Raw genomic sequence first — 22,049 nt, forward strand, 5'->3', positions numbered from 1 at the left:
GTCACAAAGAATCGGACATGACTGAGCAACTAACACTATTTCTTTTTTTTTTTTTTCACCACCAGGTTCTTTTTTTTGTTTTATTTTATTTTTTTTATTTCTAAACTTTAAAATATTGTATTAGTTTTGCCAAATATCGAAATGAATCCACCACAGGTACATCTGTGTTCCCCATCCTGAACCCTCCTCCCTCCTCCCTCCCCACACCATCCCTCTGGGTCCTCCCAGTGCACCAGCCCCAAGCATCCAGTATCGTGCATCGAACCTAGACTGGCGACTCGTTTCATACATGATATTATACATGTTTCAATGCCATTCTCCCAAATCTGCCAACCCTCTCCATCTCCCACAGAGTCCATAAGACTGATCTATACATCAGTGTCTCTTTTGCTGTCTCGTACACAGGGTTATTGTTACCATCTTTCTAAATTCCATATATATGCGTTAGTATACTGTATTGGTGTTTTTTTTTCTGGCTTACTTCACTCTGTATAATAGGCTCCAGTTTCATCCACCTCATTAGAACTGATTCAAATGTATTCTTTTTAATGGCTGAGTAATACTCCATTGTGCATATGTACCACAGCTTTCTTATCCATTCATCTAAACAGTGCTGCGATGAACATTGGGGTACATGTGTCTCTTTCCCTTCTGGTTTCCTCAGTGTGTATGCCCAGCAGTGGGATTGCTGGATCATAGGGAAGTTCTATTTCCAGTTTTTTAAGGAATCTCCACACTGTTCTCCATAGTGGCTGTACTAGTTTGCATTCCCACCAACAGTGTAAGAGGGTTCCCTTTTCTCCATACCCTCTCCAGCACTTACTGCTTGTAGACTTTTGGATCGCAGCCATTCTGACTGGCGTGAAATGACTGAGCAACTAACACTATTTCGTGTAACATATGCCTTCAGGTCCATCCATGCTGTTGCGAATGGTAGGATTTCCTCATCTTTATGACTGAACAGTAGTCTATTATGTAAAAATAAACTTCAACGTCTTTATCCATCCATCCATCAATTGACACTTAGGTTGTTTCCATGCCTTGACTGCATTATAAATAAGGCTGCTATGAAAATGGGAAAGTAGACATCTTCTCAAGTTAGTGTTTTCATTTCATTTGAATTTATTCCCAGAAGTAGAATTGCTGGATCATATGATAGTACCATTTTTAATTTTTTTAGTATCCTCTCTATTGTTTTCCATAGTGATTATGCCAATTTACAATCCTACCAACAGCGTGCAAGGGTTTGCTTTACTCTACATGTAGGCCAGCATTTGTTATCGCTTGTCTTTTGGTGATAGCCACTCTAACATGGAATATCTCACAGTGGTTTTTAATTTGACTTTTCCCAATGGCTAGATACTGAGCCTTTTTTTCATGGCTTGTTGGGCATTTGTATATCTTCTTTGGAGAAATGTCTTCTTGAAATATTGCTTACACTGGGAAACTCAATAAAATGTTGAAGTGTAGTAAAAGCAGTTTTCAATTTAACCTCAGTGTATAAGCTTTCAATATTTCATAAGTAACTATAATAAGTCATTGTTTTCTGTTTAAGATACCCTTTATCAAATTAAAAATTTTTCTACTATTTGTAGCTTGCTAAAAATTTTTATCAACAAAGAGGTGAATTTGATCAAAAACTTTATCTGAATCTGTTGAAATGACATAATATTGTTCTTTTTCCTGTTAATGTGATGAAATAAATTGGTTTCTGAGTATCTGTATAACCTTGGGTTTCTTGTATAAACTCAAATCAATGAAGATGTATTGCCCTAAATTAAATTTATCTTTTTAGGAATACTTATATCTAATATTCATGAGGAAGCTAACTTACTTGTAGCTTCTCTTCCTTAAATATCCTCATTAGGCTTTATTAGTAAAGTTAGGCCAGTCTCATTTTACAGTTTGGATGATGGAAATTTATTTTCTGGAAGTTTATTAAGATTAGAGATACAAATCCTTCAGTTCTGTTCAGTTCAGTCACTCAGTTGTGTCTGGCTCTTTGTGACCCTATGAACCACAGCATACCAGGCCTCCCTGTCCATCACCAACTCCCGGAGTTAACCCAAACCCAGTCCATTGAGTCGGTGATGACATCGAACCATCTCATCTGCTGTCGTTCCCATCTCTCCTGCCCTCAATCTTTCCAAGCATCAAGGTCTTTTCAAAAGAGTCTGCACTTCACATCAGGTGGCCAAAGTATTGGAGTTTCAGCTTCAGCAACAGTCCTTCCAATGAATATTCAGGACTGATTTCGTTTGGAAGGACTGGTTGGATCTTCTTGCTGTCCAAAGGACTCTCAAGAGTCTTCTCCAGCACCACAGTTCAAAAGCACCAATTCTTTGGCACTCAGATTTCTTTATAGTCCAACTCTCACATCCATACATGACCACTGGAAAAACCATAGCCTTGACTAGATGGACCTTTGTTGGCAAAGTAATGTCTCTGCTTTTGAATATGCTGTCTAGGTTGGTCATAACTTTCTTTCCAAGGAGTAAGCATCTTTTAATTTCATGGCTGCAATCACAATCTGCAGTGAATTTGGAGCCTAAAAAAATAAAATCAGCCACTGTTTCCACTATTTCTCCATGTATTTGCCATGAAGTGATGGGACCAGATGCCATGATTTTAGTTTTCTGAATGTCGAGTTTTAAGCCAACTTTTTCACTCTCCTCTTTCACTTTCATCAAGAGGCTTTTCAGTTCCTCTTCACTTTCTGCCATAAGGGTGGTGTCATCTGTACATCTGAGGTTATTGATATTTCTGCCAGTAATCTTGATTCCAGCCTGTGCTTCCTCCAGCCCAGCATTTCTCATGATGTACTCTGCATATAAGTCAAATAAGCAGGGTGACAATATACAGCCTTGATGTACTCCTTTTCCTATTTGGAACCACTCTGTTCTTCCATGTCCTGTTCTAACTGTTGCTTCCTGACCTGCATACAGATTTCTCAAGAGGCAGGTCAGGTGGTCTGGAATTCCCATCTCTTTCAGAATTTTCCACAGATTGTTGTGATCCACACAGTCAAAGGCTTTGGCATTGGCAATAAAGCAGAAATAGATGTTTTTCTGGAACTCTTTTGCTTTTTTGATGATCCAGCTGATGTTGGCAATTTGATTTCTGGTTCCTCTTCCTTTTCTAAAACCAGCTTGAATATCAGGAAGTTTACGGTTCACATATTGCTGAGGCCTGGCTTGGAGAATTTTGAGCATTACTTTACTAGCATGTGAGATGAGTGCAATTGTGCAGGAGTTTGAGCATTCTTTGGCACTGCCTTTATTTGGGATTGGGATGAAAACTGACCTTTTCCAATCCTGTGGCCACTGCTGACTTTTCCAAATTTGCTGGCATATTGAGTGCAGCATTTTCATGGCATCATCTTTCAGGATTTGAAATAGCTCAACTGGAATTCCATCACCTCCACTAGCTTTGTTCATTTTTTTTTAATTTTATTTTATTTTCCAACTTTACATAATTGTATTAGTTTTGCCAAACATCAAAATGAATCCGCCACAGGTATACATGTGTTCCCCATCCTGAACCCTCCTCCCACCTCCCTCCCCATACCATCCCTCTGGGTCGTCCCAGTGCACCAGCCCCAAGCATCCAGTATCGTGCATACTGATGCTTCCTAAGGCCCCACTTGGCTTCACATTCCAGGATGTCTGGCTCTAGGTGAGTCATCACACCATCATGATTATCTGGGTCATGAAGATCTTTTTTATACAGTTCTTCTGTGTATTCTTGCCACTTCTTCTTAATGTCTTCTGCTTCTGTTAGGTCCCTACCATTTCTGTCCTTTATTAAGCCCATCTTTGCATGAAATGTTCCCTTGGTATCTCTAATTTTCTTGAAGAGATCTCTAGTCTTTCCCATTCTATTGTTTCCCTCTATTTCTTTGCATTGATCGCTAAGGAAGGCTTTCTTATCTCTCCTTGCGATTCTTTGGAACTCTTCATTCAAATGGGTATAGCTTTCCTTTTCTCCTTTGCTTTTTGCTTCCCTTATTTTCACAGCTATTTGTATGGCCTCCCCAGATAGCCATTTTGCTTTTTTGCATTTCTTTTCCATGGGGATAGTCTTGATCCCTGTCTCCTGTACAATGTCATGAACCTCCGTCCATAGTTCATCAGGCACTCTGTCTATCAGATCTAGTCCCTTAAATCTATATCTCACTTCCACTGTATAATCATAAGGGATTTGATTTAGGTCATACCTGAATAGTCTAGTGGTTTTCTCCACTTTCTTCAATTTCAGTCTGAATTTGGCAATAAGGAGCTCATTATCTGAGCCACAGTCAGCTCCTGGTCTTGTTTTTTCTGACTGTATAAAGCTTTTCCATTTTTGGCTGCAAAGAATATAATCAATCTGATTTCGGTGTCGACCATCTGGTGATGTCCATGTGCAGAGTCTTCTCTTGTGTTGTTGGAAGAGGGGGTTTGCTATGACCAGTGCATTCTCTTGGCAGAACTCTATTAGCCTTTATATCAGTCAGTTCAGTTCAGTTCAGTCGCTCAGTTGTGTCTGACTCTTTGCGACCCCATGAATTGCAGCACGCCAGGCCTCCCTTGTCCATCACCAACTCCCGGAGTTCACCCAAACTCATGTCCATTGAGTCAGTGATGCCATCCAGCCATCTCATCATCTATCATCCCCTTCTCCTCCTGCCCCAATCCCTCCTAGCATCAGGGTCTTTTCCAATGCGACAACTCTTCATATCAGTTGGCCAAAGTACTGGAGTTTCAGCTTTAGCATCATTCCTTCCAAAGAACACCCAGGACTGATCTCCTTTAGAATGGACTGGTTGGATCTCCTTGTAGTCCAAGGGACTCTCAAGAGTCTTCTCCAACATACAGTTCAAAAGCATCAATTCTTCGGCACTCAGCTTTCTTCACAGTCCAACTCTCATATCCATATATGACCACTGGAAAAACCATAGCTTTTATATACATATATGTATATATAGATATATATGTATTGCAATACACATATACAGTAAATATATGTCTGTATATATATAAGCAATTACATATATATAATATCATATATATTACAATATGTAATCCTTCCTTAGAGATATATAACACTTCTATTCTGAAGATAAGGAGCTATAGAAAATTTATACCTTTTCATGTAATTTTGATACATTGTTCTTTTCTGTGAATTTATTCACTTAAATTTCAAATATATTTTCATCATTTTATAGTATCCTAGAAATACTTTTTTTATTGTATGTACAATCAGTAGAGATTTTCTCTACTTCATTCCTGATACTGGTACTATGTTACTTCCCTGCACCACCACCCTCAAACACACACACTCCAGTCTTGCTAAAGGTGGTCTGTAAATTTAATGCATCGTCTTAAAGAACTAATTTATGGCTTAGCTGATTTTCTCAGTTTTCCATTCATTTTCTATTGATTTCTGCTTTTATTTTTATTTCCTTTCTTCTACTTTCTTTAGGTTTATATTACTATTATGTTTTTAGTGTATCATTGCATAAATACACACATACCTGAATTTTTTAATATTTTTCCTTCTACTCTGCAGAAATATATCTATGTATTTTCTACTGATTTATAGGCCATATCACATATCTCAAAGAGATATCTTCACAACTATTTTCAGTGTAACATTATTCAAAATAGCCAAGATATGGAAACAACTTAAAAGTTCTTTGATGGATGAATTGAAAAAGTATGTGATATATAGACATAAATACAATGGAATATTATTCAGTCGCACAAAATAAGAAAATCCGTGCATTTCTAGCAATATGGATAAAACTTCAAGGCATTATGGCTAAGTGGAATAAGCCAGACAGAGAAACACAGATATTGTATGGTAACATTTATATATAGAATCTTAAAAAAATAAAAGTTGATTTCACAGAAACAGAATGGAATGGTGGTTGACAGGGGATAGTGGGAGGAAGAAATAGGCAGGTGTAGATCAAAGGCTACAACCTGTCAATTATAGGAAGAATAACTTGTAGGGATAGTGACTATTGTTAATAATGCAGTACTGCACACTTGAAAGTCGCCAAATGTACATCTTAAACACTCTTACTATACTTGCCAAAAAAAGAGTTAACTACGTGAGGTGATGGATGTGCTAATTATCTTGATCTTTCTAATTATTCCACAATGTATATATACCAAATCATCACATTGTATACTTTAAATATATACAATTATATTTCTTGATTATTCCTTGGTAAAGTAGGAGGGGAAAGGAAAGAATATTGTCCTCGGAAGACCAGTAATGAAAAATGAAAAAAATCACCTCAGCCATTTAAGGTTGTCAACATTTTAAAAAATACTTTTACACCACTTTTATCCTCATTCTTAGCAGAGGTCATAATTCCATTCTCTTATTCCAAATACATGATTGCATCTACTCATAATTACAAATTTAAAGGTAGGTCGGGCTAAGAGGAAGATATTTTGTCAAACTGTCATTGGTCCTGATTGAGGAATGATAAAAGATTTAGCCATACAAAATATGACAGTATATTTGTAATGCATCCTGTAAGGATGAGAGGCTAATTAATAACAATTCTTTGCCTCTCACCAGGAGACAGGATTATGCAAGGCTACATGGTTGAATTTAAGAATGACTATCCAATATATTAATAATTAAAATGTAGTAAGAATTAAAATAGCTTCACTTATTTAACTCTATAGAAATCTACAGGTTTGTGGAATCTTTTCAAACACTTTTTGAAAGAAGTAAGTAGTGAGAAATAAAGGAGGACAAAAAGAAGGTCAGGGTAGTAAAAGTGAAAAAAAAAAGGAGGGACACAAGGAATAAAGGGCAAAGAAGGAGAGAAGGAAAGAGTTTTACCTATGAATTTTATTCCTCTTACACCTTTCTAAATTACATTATTCTATACTTTTTTCTATTTTTTATTTTATATATATAAACACATTTTGGGCATCAGCTACATAGCAGTTAAACACTTTTTTCTGTCATTAACCAGAGAGACTTTGGTTTAAAGTATTTTTTTTGTTTAGTTTGCTTTAACTCATTTTTAAAATAATATCACTGCATCAGCTAATTTGGTATTTGATTTTGTACTTTTATTCAGAAAATTCCTCCTTGGATTCAATGTCACCCTTTAGAAAGACTGTTAGACCTGCTGAGAGCAGAGACCTCTTTTTTCCCCTCTGTGTTTCTAACATCTAGACAACGGTTGGTAAATAGCAGGAACTGAGTAAGTATATACTAGTGAAAAAAAAAAAAGTAATAACACTGAATTTCATAATTTTAAAAAACAGCCCATCTATAGAATGAAAAGATATATTTAAGGTCAGTATTACCAGAGTGAACTCATTAGGAGAGAGAAGGAAACAGAAAAAATAAGAAACACAATACTTTCTCAAAATTAGATAAAAAGTCAGAGGTATAGAGCTGTGCACCAGAATAGAGTTTTAATCAGCCATGGTTATTTTTTTAAGGTCTAGCCTGTTGTAAGTTAGAAGCAGAGAAATGAGGCAACACTGCATATTAAGAAACTATTTGTTTCTAAGGATAGAGTCTGGAAAGGGCAATTCCATAAACCATGGCTTCTCCTCACAAGTACTGGTAATGGCAAAAGAAGCTACCATTCTTCTACCCAGGCACCTCCCTTTATATTTACCTCTCTAAGCACAAGTAGAGGATAGCACTGTTCTATGTTTAAGCTGATATTCATGCTTTATTCACTTATGCATTCCACACATCATTCAGTCACTGCATGTTATTCCAGAAAATAAATTCTAGTTTTGATCTCATATTCCTTACAGGAAATATTTTAGGTAAAAGAAATACTACACTTATGTATAAAGGGTATATGTTATCCTTGGCTGAATTTATATTTAAGCAATTATACAGAAGTATGTATACATCTTTACGTTATGCTAATTTGGAATTAGGAAAAAAGAATCATTTGAAAAAAGAAACTGTAGTAAGATTATGAATCATCCTTCCTCAAAGATAATATTCTATAACTTTTGTGCTGCTTGTGCTTTTCCTTTATAGTGTTATTTTATATTGTTTGAAATCCCCAAGGTTACTAGGTAAGGATGTAAGTTGTGTTTTTTTTTTTTCTTTCCTTTTTGCCCTCTCTTACTCTCTCATAAATTTCTGAAAAAATTCTCCTGTATTACTAGTCACAGCCCAAAGGCAAACTTTCTGATTTTTCCAAAATTGGTTTTTAGTTTAGAACAAATGTTAGAGAAGAAAAGTGATATTTAAAAAGAAGAAAAGTGAAAAAAACAGATGAACATCAGAAATATACCTAGTAATTATAATAATTTATAGCTATTTCCTTTTTGTGAAATATCTTGTATAATGACATATACCAAGTAAGTATTCATCTTTTGTTGCAATGTGGGTTGGGGGGGGTAGGTGTTGTTTATAAACTTGCTTGCTTTTGTTTTTGTTTGTTGGTTTTACATTCTTAACGTATACTCTCCTTGGCCACTACTCAAATTCAATTCCATATCTTGTAGAAGTCATATCTTCAATATTTTAGAAATCATAAGGAATTAAGATTCATCTTTTCTAAATGCTTTATTTTATAGATGAAGAAACTAAGATCTTGAATGACTATGCTCTGTCCAAAAGACACTGAGAGCAAAAACATGCAGTTCAGTACTATATGCACTGATGCAGCAGCTTTCTATTTGGACTTCTTCCACCTTTAGAATTTTCTCCTCCTTTCTACCAGGCATATTCAGTTCAGTTCAGTTGCTCAGTCGTGTCCCACTCTTTGCGACCCCATGAATCACAGCACGCCAGGCCTCCCTGTCCATCACCAAATCCCAGAGTTCACTCAAACTCACGTCCATTGAGTCAGTGATGCCATCCAGCCATCTCATCCTCTGTCGTCCCCTTCTCCTCCTGCCCCCAATCCCTCCCAGCATCAGAGTCTTTTCCAATGAGTCAACTCTTCGCATGAGGTGGCCAAAGTACTGGAGTTTCAGCTTTAGCATCATTCCCTCCAAAGAAATCCCAGGGCTGATCTCCTTCAGAATGGACTGGTTGGATCTCCTTGCAGTCCAAGGGACTCTCAAGAGTCTTCTCCAACACCACAGTTCAAAAGCATCAATTCTTCGGCACTCAGCTTTCTTCACAGTCCAACTCTCACATCCATACATGACCACGGGAAAAACCATAGCCTTGACTAGACGGACCTTTGTTGGCAAAGTAATGTCTCTGCTTTTCCATATGCTATCTAGGTTGGTCGTAACTTTTCTTCCAAGGAGTAAGCATCTTTTAATTTCATGGCTGCAGTCACCATCTGCAGTGATTTTTGGAGCCCCAAAAAATAAAGTCTGACACTGTTTCCACTGTTTCCCCATCTATTTCCCATGAAGTGATGGGACCAGATGCCATGATCTTAGTTTTCTGAATCTTGAGCTTTAAGCCAACTTTTTCACTCTCCACTTTCACTTTCATCAAGAGGCTTTTGAGTTCCTCTTCAATTTCTGCCATAAGGGTGGTGTCATCTGCATATCTGAGGTTATTGATATTTCTCCCAGCAATCTTGATTCTAGCTTGTGCTTCTTCCAGCCCAGCTTTTCTCAGTGCCTGATGAACTATGGAATGAGGTTCGTGACATTGTACAGGAGACAGGGATCAAGACCATCCCCATGGAAAAGAAATGCAAAAAAACAAAATGGCTGTCTGAGGAGGCCTTACAAATAGCTGTGAAAAGAAGAGAAATGAAAAGCAAAGGAGAAAAGGAAAGATTTAAACATCTGAATGCAGAGTTCCAAAGAATAGCAAGGAGAGATAAGAAAGCCTTCCTCAGTGATCAATGCAAAGAAATAGAGGAAAACAACAGAATGGGAAAGACTAGAGATCTCTCAAGGAAATTAGAGATACCAAGGGAACATTTCATGCAAAGATGGGCTCAATAAAGGACAGAAATGGTATGGATCTAACAGAAGCAGAAGATATTAAGAAGAGGTAGCAAGAATACACAGAAGAACTGTACAAAAAAGATCTTCAAGACCAATATAATCACGATGGTATGGTCACTCACATAGAGCCAGACATCCTGGAATGTGAAGTCAAGTGGGCCTTAGAAAGCATCACTATGAACAAAGCTAGTGGAGGTGATGGAATTCCAGTTGAGCTATTTCAAATCCTGAAAGATGATGCTGTGAAAGTGCTACACTCAATAAGCCAGCAAATTTGGAAAACTCAGCAGTGGCCACAGGACTGGAAAAGGTCAGTTTTCATTCCAATGCCAAAGAATGCTCAGACTACTGCACAATGGCACTCATCTCACACGCTAGTAAAGGAATGCTCAAAATTCTCCAAGCCAGGCTTCAGCAATACATGAATCGTGAACTTCCAGATGTTCAAGCTGGTTTTAGAAAAGGCAGAGGAACCAGAGATCAAATTGCCAACATCCACTGGATCATCAAAAAAGCAAGAGAGTTCCAGAAAAACATCTATTTCTGCTTTATTGACTATGCCAAAGCCTTTGACTGTGTGGATCACAATAAACGGTGGAAAATTCTGAAAGAGATGGGAATACCAGACCACATGACCTGCCTCTTGAGAAACCTATATGCAGGTCAGGAAGCAACAGTTAGAACTGGACATGGAACACAGACTGGTTCCAAATAGGAAAAGGAGTACATCAAGGCTGTATATTGTCACCAGGCATATTGCTTCCAGGTAAATCAGTCACTCTTTGTCTCAACAAGGCTAGCAACCAGTTAGACACCTGCAGAGATATTAATTTTTATGAAGCACTTCACAATCTGCCCCAAAGCTCATTTTTATATTTATATTCCTTTATAAGCTCTATACTATAACCAACTTGTATTTTCTTTCTCTGTGCCTTTGCATTAATCAATTTCTAACTCAATTATCATTTTTCCATCTCTGTTTATCAAACACTACATACTGATCCAATTGCAGAACAAATCCTAACACTACAAGGAATTATTTATATATAAAAGCAACCAAAAGCACTATATGAAAGGTAGTTTTACACCCATATTAATTAATTATTTATAAATGAATTATAAAAAGGTTAAGTCAATGGTCCAGAATGTTAGTAAGCAAAAAAAAAAGTATGAAAAATTCATACTGGATGCCCCAATATTGTTGCTGAAGTTATTTAAGCTATTGTTAAATATTACTAAAGTTCACTTCAATCACCTCTCTCTGCCTGTATGATCACCTATATCCAGTCATCTAGTATGATTCTCTTAATTCTGCTATTGTTGCAAAGAACCATACACATTTGCATACCTTTATGCATACATGCACACATATAATGAAACATCTGCAGAGAAAGTAACAGAGGAGTTTCTTAACCTTCAATCAATGATTGGACTTGTTTCACCATTTCACCACTCCTCTACAAATGTGTCTCTGTTACAGTGAATGCTGCTAAGTCACTTCAGTCGTGTCCGACTCTGTGCGACCCCATAGATGGCAGCCCACCAGGCTCCCCCGTCCCTGGGATTCTCCAGGCAAGAACATTGGAGTGGGTTGCCATTTCCTTCTCCAATGCATGAAAGCGAAAAGTGAAAGTGAAGTCGCTCAGTCGTGTCCGACCCTCAGCGACGCCATGGACTGCAGCCTACCAGGCTCCTCCGTCCATAGGATTTTCCAGGCAAGAGTACTGGAGTGGGGTGCCATTGCCTTCTCCGGTTACAATGAATGGATTCCCATAAATTGTTCTGTGACTGTTCTTCCACACAATGACCAGAGAAGATGGAATAAATCCCACTCTGAAGAAAGATATAAAATAGGAATTTCATATCAGAAAGTAATATAATAAAACAGTTAAAGAAAAATATATGAAGATTAATGGAAAAATCTTGTGGTACCACAAGAAGGTAAGGCCTTGATTCCGTGGCCCTGCTTTTACTTGTGTTTTTTATTTTGTGAGGATGATTTTTCTTGTACCCATCGAGTTGAACAATAGCATGCCAGGTGGCACTAGTGGTAAAGAATCTGCCTGCCAATGCAGGAGACATAAGAAACATGGGTTCAACCCCTGGGTTTGGAAGATCCCCTGGAGGAGGGCATTGCAACCCATTCCAGTATTCTTGCCTAGAGAATCCCATGGACAGAGGAGCATGGTGGGCTAGAGTCCACAGGGTCGCAAAAAGTCCAACATGATTGAAGCAACTTGGCACAGGTAAATCGGAGAAGGCAGTGGCACCCCACTCCAGTACTCTTGCCTGGAGAATCCCATGGACAGAGGAGCCTGGTAGGCTGCAGTCCATGGGGTCACTAGGAGTTGGACACGACTGAGGGACTTCACTTTCACTTTTCACTTTCATGCATTGGAGAAGGAAATGGCAACCCACTCCAGTGTTCTTGCCTGGAGAATCCCAGGGACGGGGGAGCCTGGTGGGCTGCCGTCTACGGGGTCGCACAGAGTTGGACACGACTGAAGCGACTTAGCAGCAGCAGCACAGGTGAATACTATGGTATATGTATATGAGCTTCCCTGATAGCTCAGATGGTAAAGAATCCATCTGCAATGCAGGATACCCCAGTTCGATTCCAGGAAGATCCCCTGGAGAAGGGATGGGCTACCCACTCCAGTATTCTTGGGCTTCCCTTATGGCTCAGCTGGTAAAGAATCTGCCTGGATGCAGCAGACTTGGGTTCCATCCCTGGGTTGGGAAGATCCCCTGAAGAAGGGAAAGGCTTACTCACTCCAATATTCTGTTCGGGAGAATTTCATGGACTGTATAGTCCATGGGATTGCAAAGAGTCAGACATGAACTGAGAGACTTTTACTCACTTATATGTATTGTAATTTTATAGTGTAAGTTAAGTATCTTATACAATGTAATCTTCTACATAAAATATCTTGTACACTGATTCAAATCATTGATATTTTCCAAATGTAAATCACACTTAACAAGAAAATTTATTTGGACTAGAATTTCAGCAACCCCACTCCAGTACTCTTGCCTGGAAGATCCCATGGACAGAGGAGCCTGGTGGGCTGCAGTCCATGGGGTCGCTAAGAGTCGGACATGACTGAGCGACTTCACTTTCACTTTTCACTTTCATGCATTGGAGAAGGAAATGGCAACCCACTCCAATGTTCTTGCCTGGAGAATCCCAGGGATGGGGGAGCCTGGTGGGCTGCTGTCTATGGGGTCGCACAGAGTCGAACACGACTGAAGTGACTTAGCAGCAGCAGCAGCAGCAGTACAAGAGCAATGGAAAATTCATTGATGTATAAGGAAGAAGTCTTTATAAGATGTGAAACTTCCCTATAAAATTCTGTTGTAAATCATCTTAAAGAATAAAACGTTTCAGAGTTGATGGCCCAACCCCCCTCTATCTGACCTAAGATAGATAATTAATCATTCCATGTGTCCAACCCTTAACATAAAATAACTTTTTACTCTGTCCATGGAATTCTCCAGACAGGAATACTGGAGTGGGTAGCCATTCTCTTCACCAGGGGATCATCCCAACCCCGGGATTGAACCTGGATCTCTGCATTGCAGACAGATTCTTTATCATAGGTGTAAATAGTAGTGCTTGTCTCTATTTAGAAATTTTGCCTCTTCTCATTCACTGAATTTTCTGTCTTCCTTGTGAACATTTTATTAATATTTCCACCACAATATCGAAATAAACACAACTCAGCATTATAACCTTTGCACCCATGAGAATTTCCACTTAGAGATTTATTGACCAAGTGTTACATATTATTTTTTTAACTAAAATGGGATTTTTTTTAATTGAAGTTAAGTATTCACGCATACTTTATATCTTATTGACACAATTAAATTAATTAAAAATCACATGAGACACATTTTTGAGAAATCTAAAAGATAATAAAATGATTTAACTATTAAATATCAAATTAGCAAAAGAAATTGGAGCCATGAAATATGTTTATATTGGTCTTATGAAGTTCTCATGTTAAAGCTGTATGTCTGCAGGTCTCCTCCTGAGAGAATATTAGATTCTTCCAAAGTTGAACAGATGACCCTACTGTTCCCTGGAGTGGCTTCCATTTACCTTCTTGTTAAAATGAATCATTCCCAAATAAGAATAATTCCTCGCTTGATGCTTAGCCTGCTGTATGCTGCTATATTCTGAATGATTTATGATGATACATTTAAATAATTGCATTGATCCTTTGCTCTAATATTTCACCATAGCCAACAAGAAGATGCATGCTGATAAATGTATTCCAACATCACCTCTCTTTATGTCTTTCCTCTACTAGAAATTAAGCAGCTATAAATAACAAACCACCCAATCTAGCCCCATTGGAGCTTAAATAGTAAGTCTATACTAATATAATATTACCTTACAATATACAACAATCAAAATAACATTCAGGCAGCTACTTTCTACTAAATATAAATTAGAATATACTTTATATAATGAGATAGGCTGTTTAAGAGAAAATAAAACTAAAAGTTATAATCTTGGTATAGACTTGGTAATCAAAATAATAAAGTGGATACTTAAGACTGTATATTATTCATTTGGTACAAATTCCACTGAAGTTGAAGATACTTTAAATTGTTTATTTGAGGAGGAGGAAGAGGATAACCTATTGTTAACCAACAACAAAGGCTATGATTGTATTTACTGTATAGGGAGGAGAAAGATTTCTCTTGCTCTAGAACAAAATGTTTCAACTGTATCACATTGTAAAAGTAGAGCATGAGTGAATTCTTATTTGGATAAGAGAACACTGAGTAACATTCAGAAACCACAGCAACCATACTTTAGTATAAGCCAACTCTGGTACTTACAGCCATTGCTCTAGAACTTGTTCAGTTTCATTTTTGGCCCTCCCTTTTCTCCTTCTTGTATTTACTGCCAGTAAGTAAAATCATAGTCAGTAGTCATGGAAAGGGAAAAATAATACTGTATTTAGAAACAGAGGTTAAGGTCAAGTCTCCACTTACCAAAGAGAAATAAAGGACTCAAACACAGGCCAAGATCTAAAGTTTCCCAAATGCTTAGAGGGGAAAATGCAATAAAAGTAAGTAAAACATTGAACAATTATTTGAATCATTAAAGAATAAGAATCTGCCATAACTTAATTAAATAATCAGTGAGATTTGTTTACATGTTTATCCGAATTAATTGATGATAACTTCAAAGAGTGGCTCTTCCATCTGCGCTTCTTTTACTAAGTACACCTGGCCAAATAACTACATTAATTTTGGGAAAAAATGAAGTAGAGGCAAAAATTTTATGTTATGTCTACCTGTGTGTGTTATATGGTTATATGTATTAATAAAAGTCATAATATGCTCTATTTCTAATTTTTATGCTATATTTATCATCTTTTATTATCTATTATTGCTTTTTATTAACTATTAAATAATAATTGCCAAAGCCTTTGATTGTGTGGATCAATATAACTGTGGAAAATTCTGAAAGAGATGGGAATACCAGACCACCTGACCTACCTCTTGAGAAACCCATATGCAGGTCAGGAAGCAACAGTTAGAACTGGACATGGAACAACAGACTGGTTACAAATAGGAAAAGGAGTACATCAAGGCTGTATACTGTCACCCTGCTTATTTAACTTATATGCAGAGTACATCATGAGAAATTCTGGGCTGAAAGAAGCACAAGCTGGAATCAAGATCGCTGGGAGAAATATCAATAACCTCAGATATGCAGATGACACCGCCCTTATGGCAGAAATTGAAGAGGAACTAAAAAGCCTCTTGATGAAAGTGAAAGTGGGGAGTGAAAAGGTTGGCTTAAAGCTCAACATTCAGAAAACTAAGATCATGGCATCTGGTCCCATCACTTCATGGGAAATAGATGGGGAAACAGTGGAAACAGTGTCAGACATTATTTTTGGGGGCTCCAAAATCACTGCAGATGGTGACTGCAGCCATGAAATTAAAAGACGCTTACTCCTTGGAAGGAAAGTTATGACCAACCTAGATAGCATATTCAAAAGCAGAGACATTACTTTGCCAACAAAGGTAACCATCTAGTCAAGGCTATGGTTTTTCCGGTGGTCATGTATGGATGTGAGAGTTGGACTGTGAAGAAAGCTGAGCATAGAAGAATTGATGCTTTTGAACTGTGGTGTTGGAGAAGACTCTTGAGAGTCCCTTGGACTGCAAGGAGATCCAACCAGTCCATTCTGAAGGAGATCAGCCCTGGGATTTCTTTGGAGGGAATGATGCTAAAGCTGAAACTCCAGTACTTTGGCCACCTCATGCGAATATTTGACTCATTGGAAAAGACTCTGATGCTGGGAGGAATTGGGGGCAGGAAGAGAAGGGGACAACAGAGGATGAGATGGTTGGATGGCATCACCGACTCCATGGACTTGAGTTTGAGTGAACTCCGGGAGTTGGTGATGAACAGGGAGGCCTGGAGTGCTGCGATTCATGGGGTCACAAAGAGTCGGACATGACTGAGCAACTGAACTGAACTGAAATAATAACTGATAATTTTTTTCTATAGCCTATTTCACATTATATGTATTTTTTAATTTGTGAGATTAACTTGAATATTTTTACTTTCAAGTAACAGAAACTAACTTAACATAGACAAGAGACAATATTTCATAATAAAAAATTAGGAACTTCATCAATAACTCAGATTCTTACATCTTTCTAATCTGTCATCCTGAGCAACTAGCTTTTATCCTAAGGTTTTCTGCCCATGGCCAAAGGATTACTGTTCAAGGCATGAGGCTATAACAACCATGTCAAAAGAGAAAAACAGCATTTTCCTTTAAAATTTCTTTTGATTGGGGAATAACTTTTCAAATAACTCTCATCCCACATCTTATCGCCCATCCATTAAAGTCATCATTAACAAATAAAAACAAAAAAATAGGACAGATGCTGATTTCCAGATCCTCAAGTAAGGAAGTCACCACCCCACTTCAACAAGTAAAAACCTAAACAGACTGAAAAATGAAAATCACTTCTTGGATCCATAAATGAGGAGAGGACATGGAGTATAAACCACTGCCCCCAACATTGGAGAAACCAGCAAATAGAGGGAGGCTCCACTTACTGCAGAGACAGGAATGGAAACTTACTCAGAAACCAGTGCATTGATGAAAAGTGAAGTGAAGTGAAAGTCACTCAGTCGTGTCCGACTCTTTGCGACCCCATGGACTACACAGTCCATGGAATTCTCCAGGCCAGAATACTGGAGTGGGTAGCCTTTCCCTTCTCTGGGGGATCTTCCCAACCCAGGGATCAAACCCAGGTCTCCAGCATTGCGGGCAGATTCTTTACTAGCTGAGCATGGATGGAAAACTTAAGTGTAATTAAAGAATTTCTAGAGGCATTAATAAATGCCTGCATTTAAAAAAAGAAGTAAGATCTCAAGTAAGCAACCTAACCTTACACCTCATGCAACTAGAAAAAGAACAAACTAAACCCAAAATTAGCTGAAAGAAGAAAACAGTAACAATTAGAGTAGAAGTAAATCAAATAGAGAAATAATTGAAAAAATCAATAATCTTAGAGTTTTTTTTAGAAAGATAAAGTTGATAAAGCCTTAGACTAAAAAAAAAAAAAAAAAAGGACACAAAACAGAAATGAAAGAGGAAACATTACAAGGGATGCCTCAGAAATTTTTTAAAACAATCATAGGAAATATTATTGGGCTTCCCTGGTGGCTCAGTGGTAAAGAACTCTCCTGCCAATGTGGGAGAGCCAGATTTGATCCCTGGGTTGGGAGGATCCCCTGGAGGAGGGTATGGCAACCCACTCCAGTATTTTTGCCTGAAGAATTCCATGGACAGAAGAGCCTAACAGGCTAAAATCCATAATGTTGCCAAGAGTTGGACATGACTGAGGTAACTGAGCAAGCACACATGCACACACAAGGAAGTATTATAAACAATGACATACTAACAAATTTAAAATCTAGCAGCACTAGATCAATTCCTATAAACATACAACCTACCAAAATTGAATAAAGAAATAGAAAGCCTGAACAGACAATCATCAAATAAGGAGACTGGATCAGTAATCAAGAGCCTCTCAACAAAGCCTCTCCAGGACCAGACAGCATCATCGGTTACTTCCACCAAGCATTCAAGAAGAATTAATATTAATCCTTTTAAAACCCTTCCAAAAAGTATAAGATAAAACAATTCCAAACTCATTTTATGGGGCTATCATCATCCCAAAACTAAAGTCAGACAAAGACATCACAAGAAAAGAAAACTACACTCCAATATTCTTGATGAACAGAAATACAAAAAAATTTTAATAAAATATCAGCAAGTTGAATGTAATAGCATGTTAAAAGGATTATGTCATTTTTAAGCCAGTCTTTAATTTTCTGTGAATGAATTTACCTGTAATTACTGTTTGTCTCAAATTAAAATATTGAGAATTAAGTAAATTCTCTTTTGTCATACTCTAACTTAAATAAACACATACTACTTGCCTGCTTGCTAAGTCATTCCAGTTGTGTCCAACTCTTTGTGACCCTATGGACGGTAGCCCACTAGTCTCCTCTCTTTATGGGATTTGTCAGTCAAGAATATTGAAGTGAGTTGCCATTCCTTTCTCCAGGAGATCTTCCTGACCCAGGGATCGAATTTGCATCTCCTGCATTGGCAGGCAGATTCTTTACTGGTGAGACACCAGGGAAGTCCACACACATAAAACCGTACACATATAATCAGAACTTATTTTTAATCACATTTTAGGCTTAGGTTTGTGAGTTAGCAGATTCATTTTGATATTTGGCAAAAACTAATACAATTATGTAAAGTTTAAAAATAAAATAAAATTTAAAAAAAAGACTGTAAATAAGGGAAGAGATTTAGAAAAAAAAATAAATTGATTAATATCTTAAAAAAAAAGAAAACTATAACTTGCAAATTGACATAAGACATTTCATTATATGATTTCAATATCATGCTGGTATATTGTTTAACAGGATCACACAAAGTGTATTTAGTTTCCAGGAGAATGTGCTTTTTTTCACCTTGCTAGTTACTATGAATTTGAGGATTCAGACTCTTTGTAGTTATGTGCTAACTTGTTTACCTTGTCTGATAGACTTTTTTTTTTTTCTGGTAAATACTTCTCCTTCAAAAGGTTATGGTTTTATTGCCCTGTAGGATATTGCTGCTGCTGCTGCTAAGTCGCTTCAGTCGTATCCGACTTTGTGCGACCCCATAGACGGCAGCCCACCAGGCTCCCTGTCCCTGGGATTCTCTAGGCAAGAACACTGGAGTGGGTTGCCGTTTCCTTCTCCAATGCATGAAAGTGAAAAGTGAAAGTGAAGTCGCTCAGTCGTATAGGACTCCTAGCGACCCCATGGACTGCAGCCTACCAGGCCCCTCCGTCCATGGGATTTTGGATGTTAGCGGTCTCATTAAATGTATTTCAATTCTGTACTATATAATCTTCTCTAATTCTAATTTGGACAGCTCATCCATATTTCTGGTTTTCTTATTTATATGTTAAATAAAAATTTCTGAAATGTGATCACTCTATATTTGTATGAGTCATGTTTTGAATTTTTGACAATTATGCTTTGATATTAGAGGGCAAAATAAGAAAACCCCTGGTAATGGCTTTCATCTTTGCCATATGCCTTAAATCTTTCACAATCACTAAATGTAGTGATATTGAAGTATATAGTAAATGAGTTATGATCCAAGAAGCAACTTAATGTAGTCAAGAAGCTGTTACTCTTTTCAGGTATAAAAATAATATTTATAATGCATGTGTGAAAAAGGTTGAATCTTATTTTGATTCTAGTTGATGTCAAAGAGTTCCAATAATAACTTAGAATTTCTTTTTTAGCTTAGAAAACTGAGAAATAATATAAATAAACATATTTTAATTGAAAATTAGTCTCCAAGATATTAACCTGCTCTACTGAGACAGAAATCAAAGGTAGAAAAAAACAAATTGCTGAAGGGAAAATTTAAAATACTTGTCATTTCTTCAGTAAATGGATTTTGCTGGGTAAAATATTTTAAGAATTTTTCAAAATAAGATATGATTATTTCATTGTACATTTCTGTTAAACTTCTCACAAGAAGTTTTTCTCCTCACACTGTTCAGTGTACTAAAGAAATAATGTACCTTCAATGCTTAAGCCTTCAACAATACAAAAACAATTTAGTTTTACTTTTATTTATCTATGCCTTTAATCTTAAGCATTATTAGAAAATGAATTAGATAAAAACATTTCAGTTATTTCATCAGGTGCTCAATTTTATACTTCCTATTAACAGACAAAGCTTTGAAACAAACTTTTTTCTATCAAAAGTGCCAAAATAGGCTATGAAAAGTTATATGATCTTTAACTCCAAGAATCTGCATGTTTATACTTAAAATTTCATAGTGTTTGGTAGAAAATAATTTTATAATGTGAAAAGTGAGTATACAGTCTGAAACTTAACCTAAGAAAGAAAATTTCATAATCATTTCATTTGTATATTTTTTCCTAGGTCTTTCAAAATTCAATTCTTATTTGACATCTTCCTTCTAAAGGCAATCAGCTCAAACAGGAAAGAAAAATAACACAAAGTCATCTTGGAATATTTATTCTTTGTTCTATTCTCAATTATGAAACCAGAAGAACAAGTTCATGTTTTAATGAGATCTCAAAAATGATACCCATAGAGCAAAAGTAGTAAAGCATCTGCATAGTTATGCTGGAAGTATATCCATTTTGAACCTTCAACAAGTTATGCAATACAATTACAAAGTTAAGGAAGAATAATAAGAAATAATTTATAAATGAAAATACAATCATTAATAAATTCATTAAAATAGTTATTCTGTCTTAAATCAAAGTGTGTAAAATCACTGAAGCAAGCCGAAATTCCAACTTAGAAGAATAGAAAAGGAACACAAACTTTGATAAAAATGAAATGATTATGAAATTTTCTTTCTTAGGTTAAGTTTCAGACTGTATACTCTCTTTTCACATTATAAAATAATGTACTAAGAAGGAACCATAAAGACTATCTTGAAAAATAAGTAGTTTGTATTTGCAGTAAACTATGGGTAATCCAAGTAATTTATTTTTAATCAAGTTTCCTGAGCAAATCTTTACTTGTAACCTTTGGGAAACACTAGAGGGAAAGCCAGAATAAACTTTTAATGGAATTCACAAGAGAAAAGTCATGCCTCTGGTTTTAAATCAAGTATGGCCATATAATTTGCTGGAAATTAGAATAATTTTATACTTAAAGAGACTGTTCTAACTTTAGGTTTTACACCCAGTTTATATCCATGTCTTACTTATTTTTTTTCTATTTGACTGGGTCTATTGACAATTCCAGTCCCAGGGTTATTAATCTCAATAGTGTCAAGAAATTTTGTTTGTTGCATTTTCTTTTTTCACAGTATAATCTTGTTTGTCTTCTTATATCAGCAATAAGTTCTTCACTTCTACTTTGCAGCAGTGTTAAAATACAGTGTGCCCTCTTTCATAGTACTCTCTGCATATTGCCTTTTTAGTCTATCTCAATTTTCATAACTATCTAACTATCTCTTTCTAACTCCTTTACTATGCCTCACCTGATTTGGCTCCCAAACCAATTAAATTTTTTAGCCTGATGTTCAATCAAAAAGTAACCTCAAAATTAATGTCTAGCCACATAAATATATTTAACAGATGCTCTTTTAATAGTCTTTTGACTTATTTTTTTAGCTAGGCATGTCGATCTGGAACCTGAGAACATTGTTTCCATTTGTGTTTTAGGCAATGGCAGACAGAGTAGCCTGGAGGGCTACCAGTCAATAGGGTCGCAAAGAATAAGACACTTCTTAGCGACTCAGAATCAACAATATTGCTATTGAATATATTGCCAATTACACTTGCCTGGAAAAATTTAAATCTGTAATTTAAATTGAAAGTATGCTAATTAAACAAGTACAATTTCATGCTAGTTAATATGATCAGTTCAGTTCAGTCGCTCAGTCGTGTCCGACTCTTTGTGACCCCATGAACTGCAGCACGCCAGGCCTCCCTGTCCATCACCAACTCCCGGAGTTCACTCAGACCCATGTCCATTGAGTCAGTGATGCCATCCAGCCATCTCATCCTCTGTCATCCCC

This window comes from Bubalus kerabau, chromosome 7 (genome assembly GCF_029407905.1).
Source record: "Bubalus kerabau isolate K-KA32 ecotype Philippines breed swamp buffalo chromosome 7, PCC_UOA_SB_1v2, whole genome shotgun sequence".
NCBI lineage: Eukaryota > Metazoa > Chordata > Mammalia > Artiodactyla > Bovidae > Bubalus > Bubalus kerabau.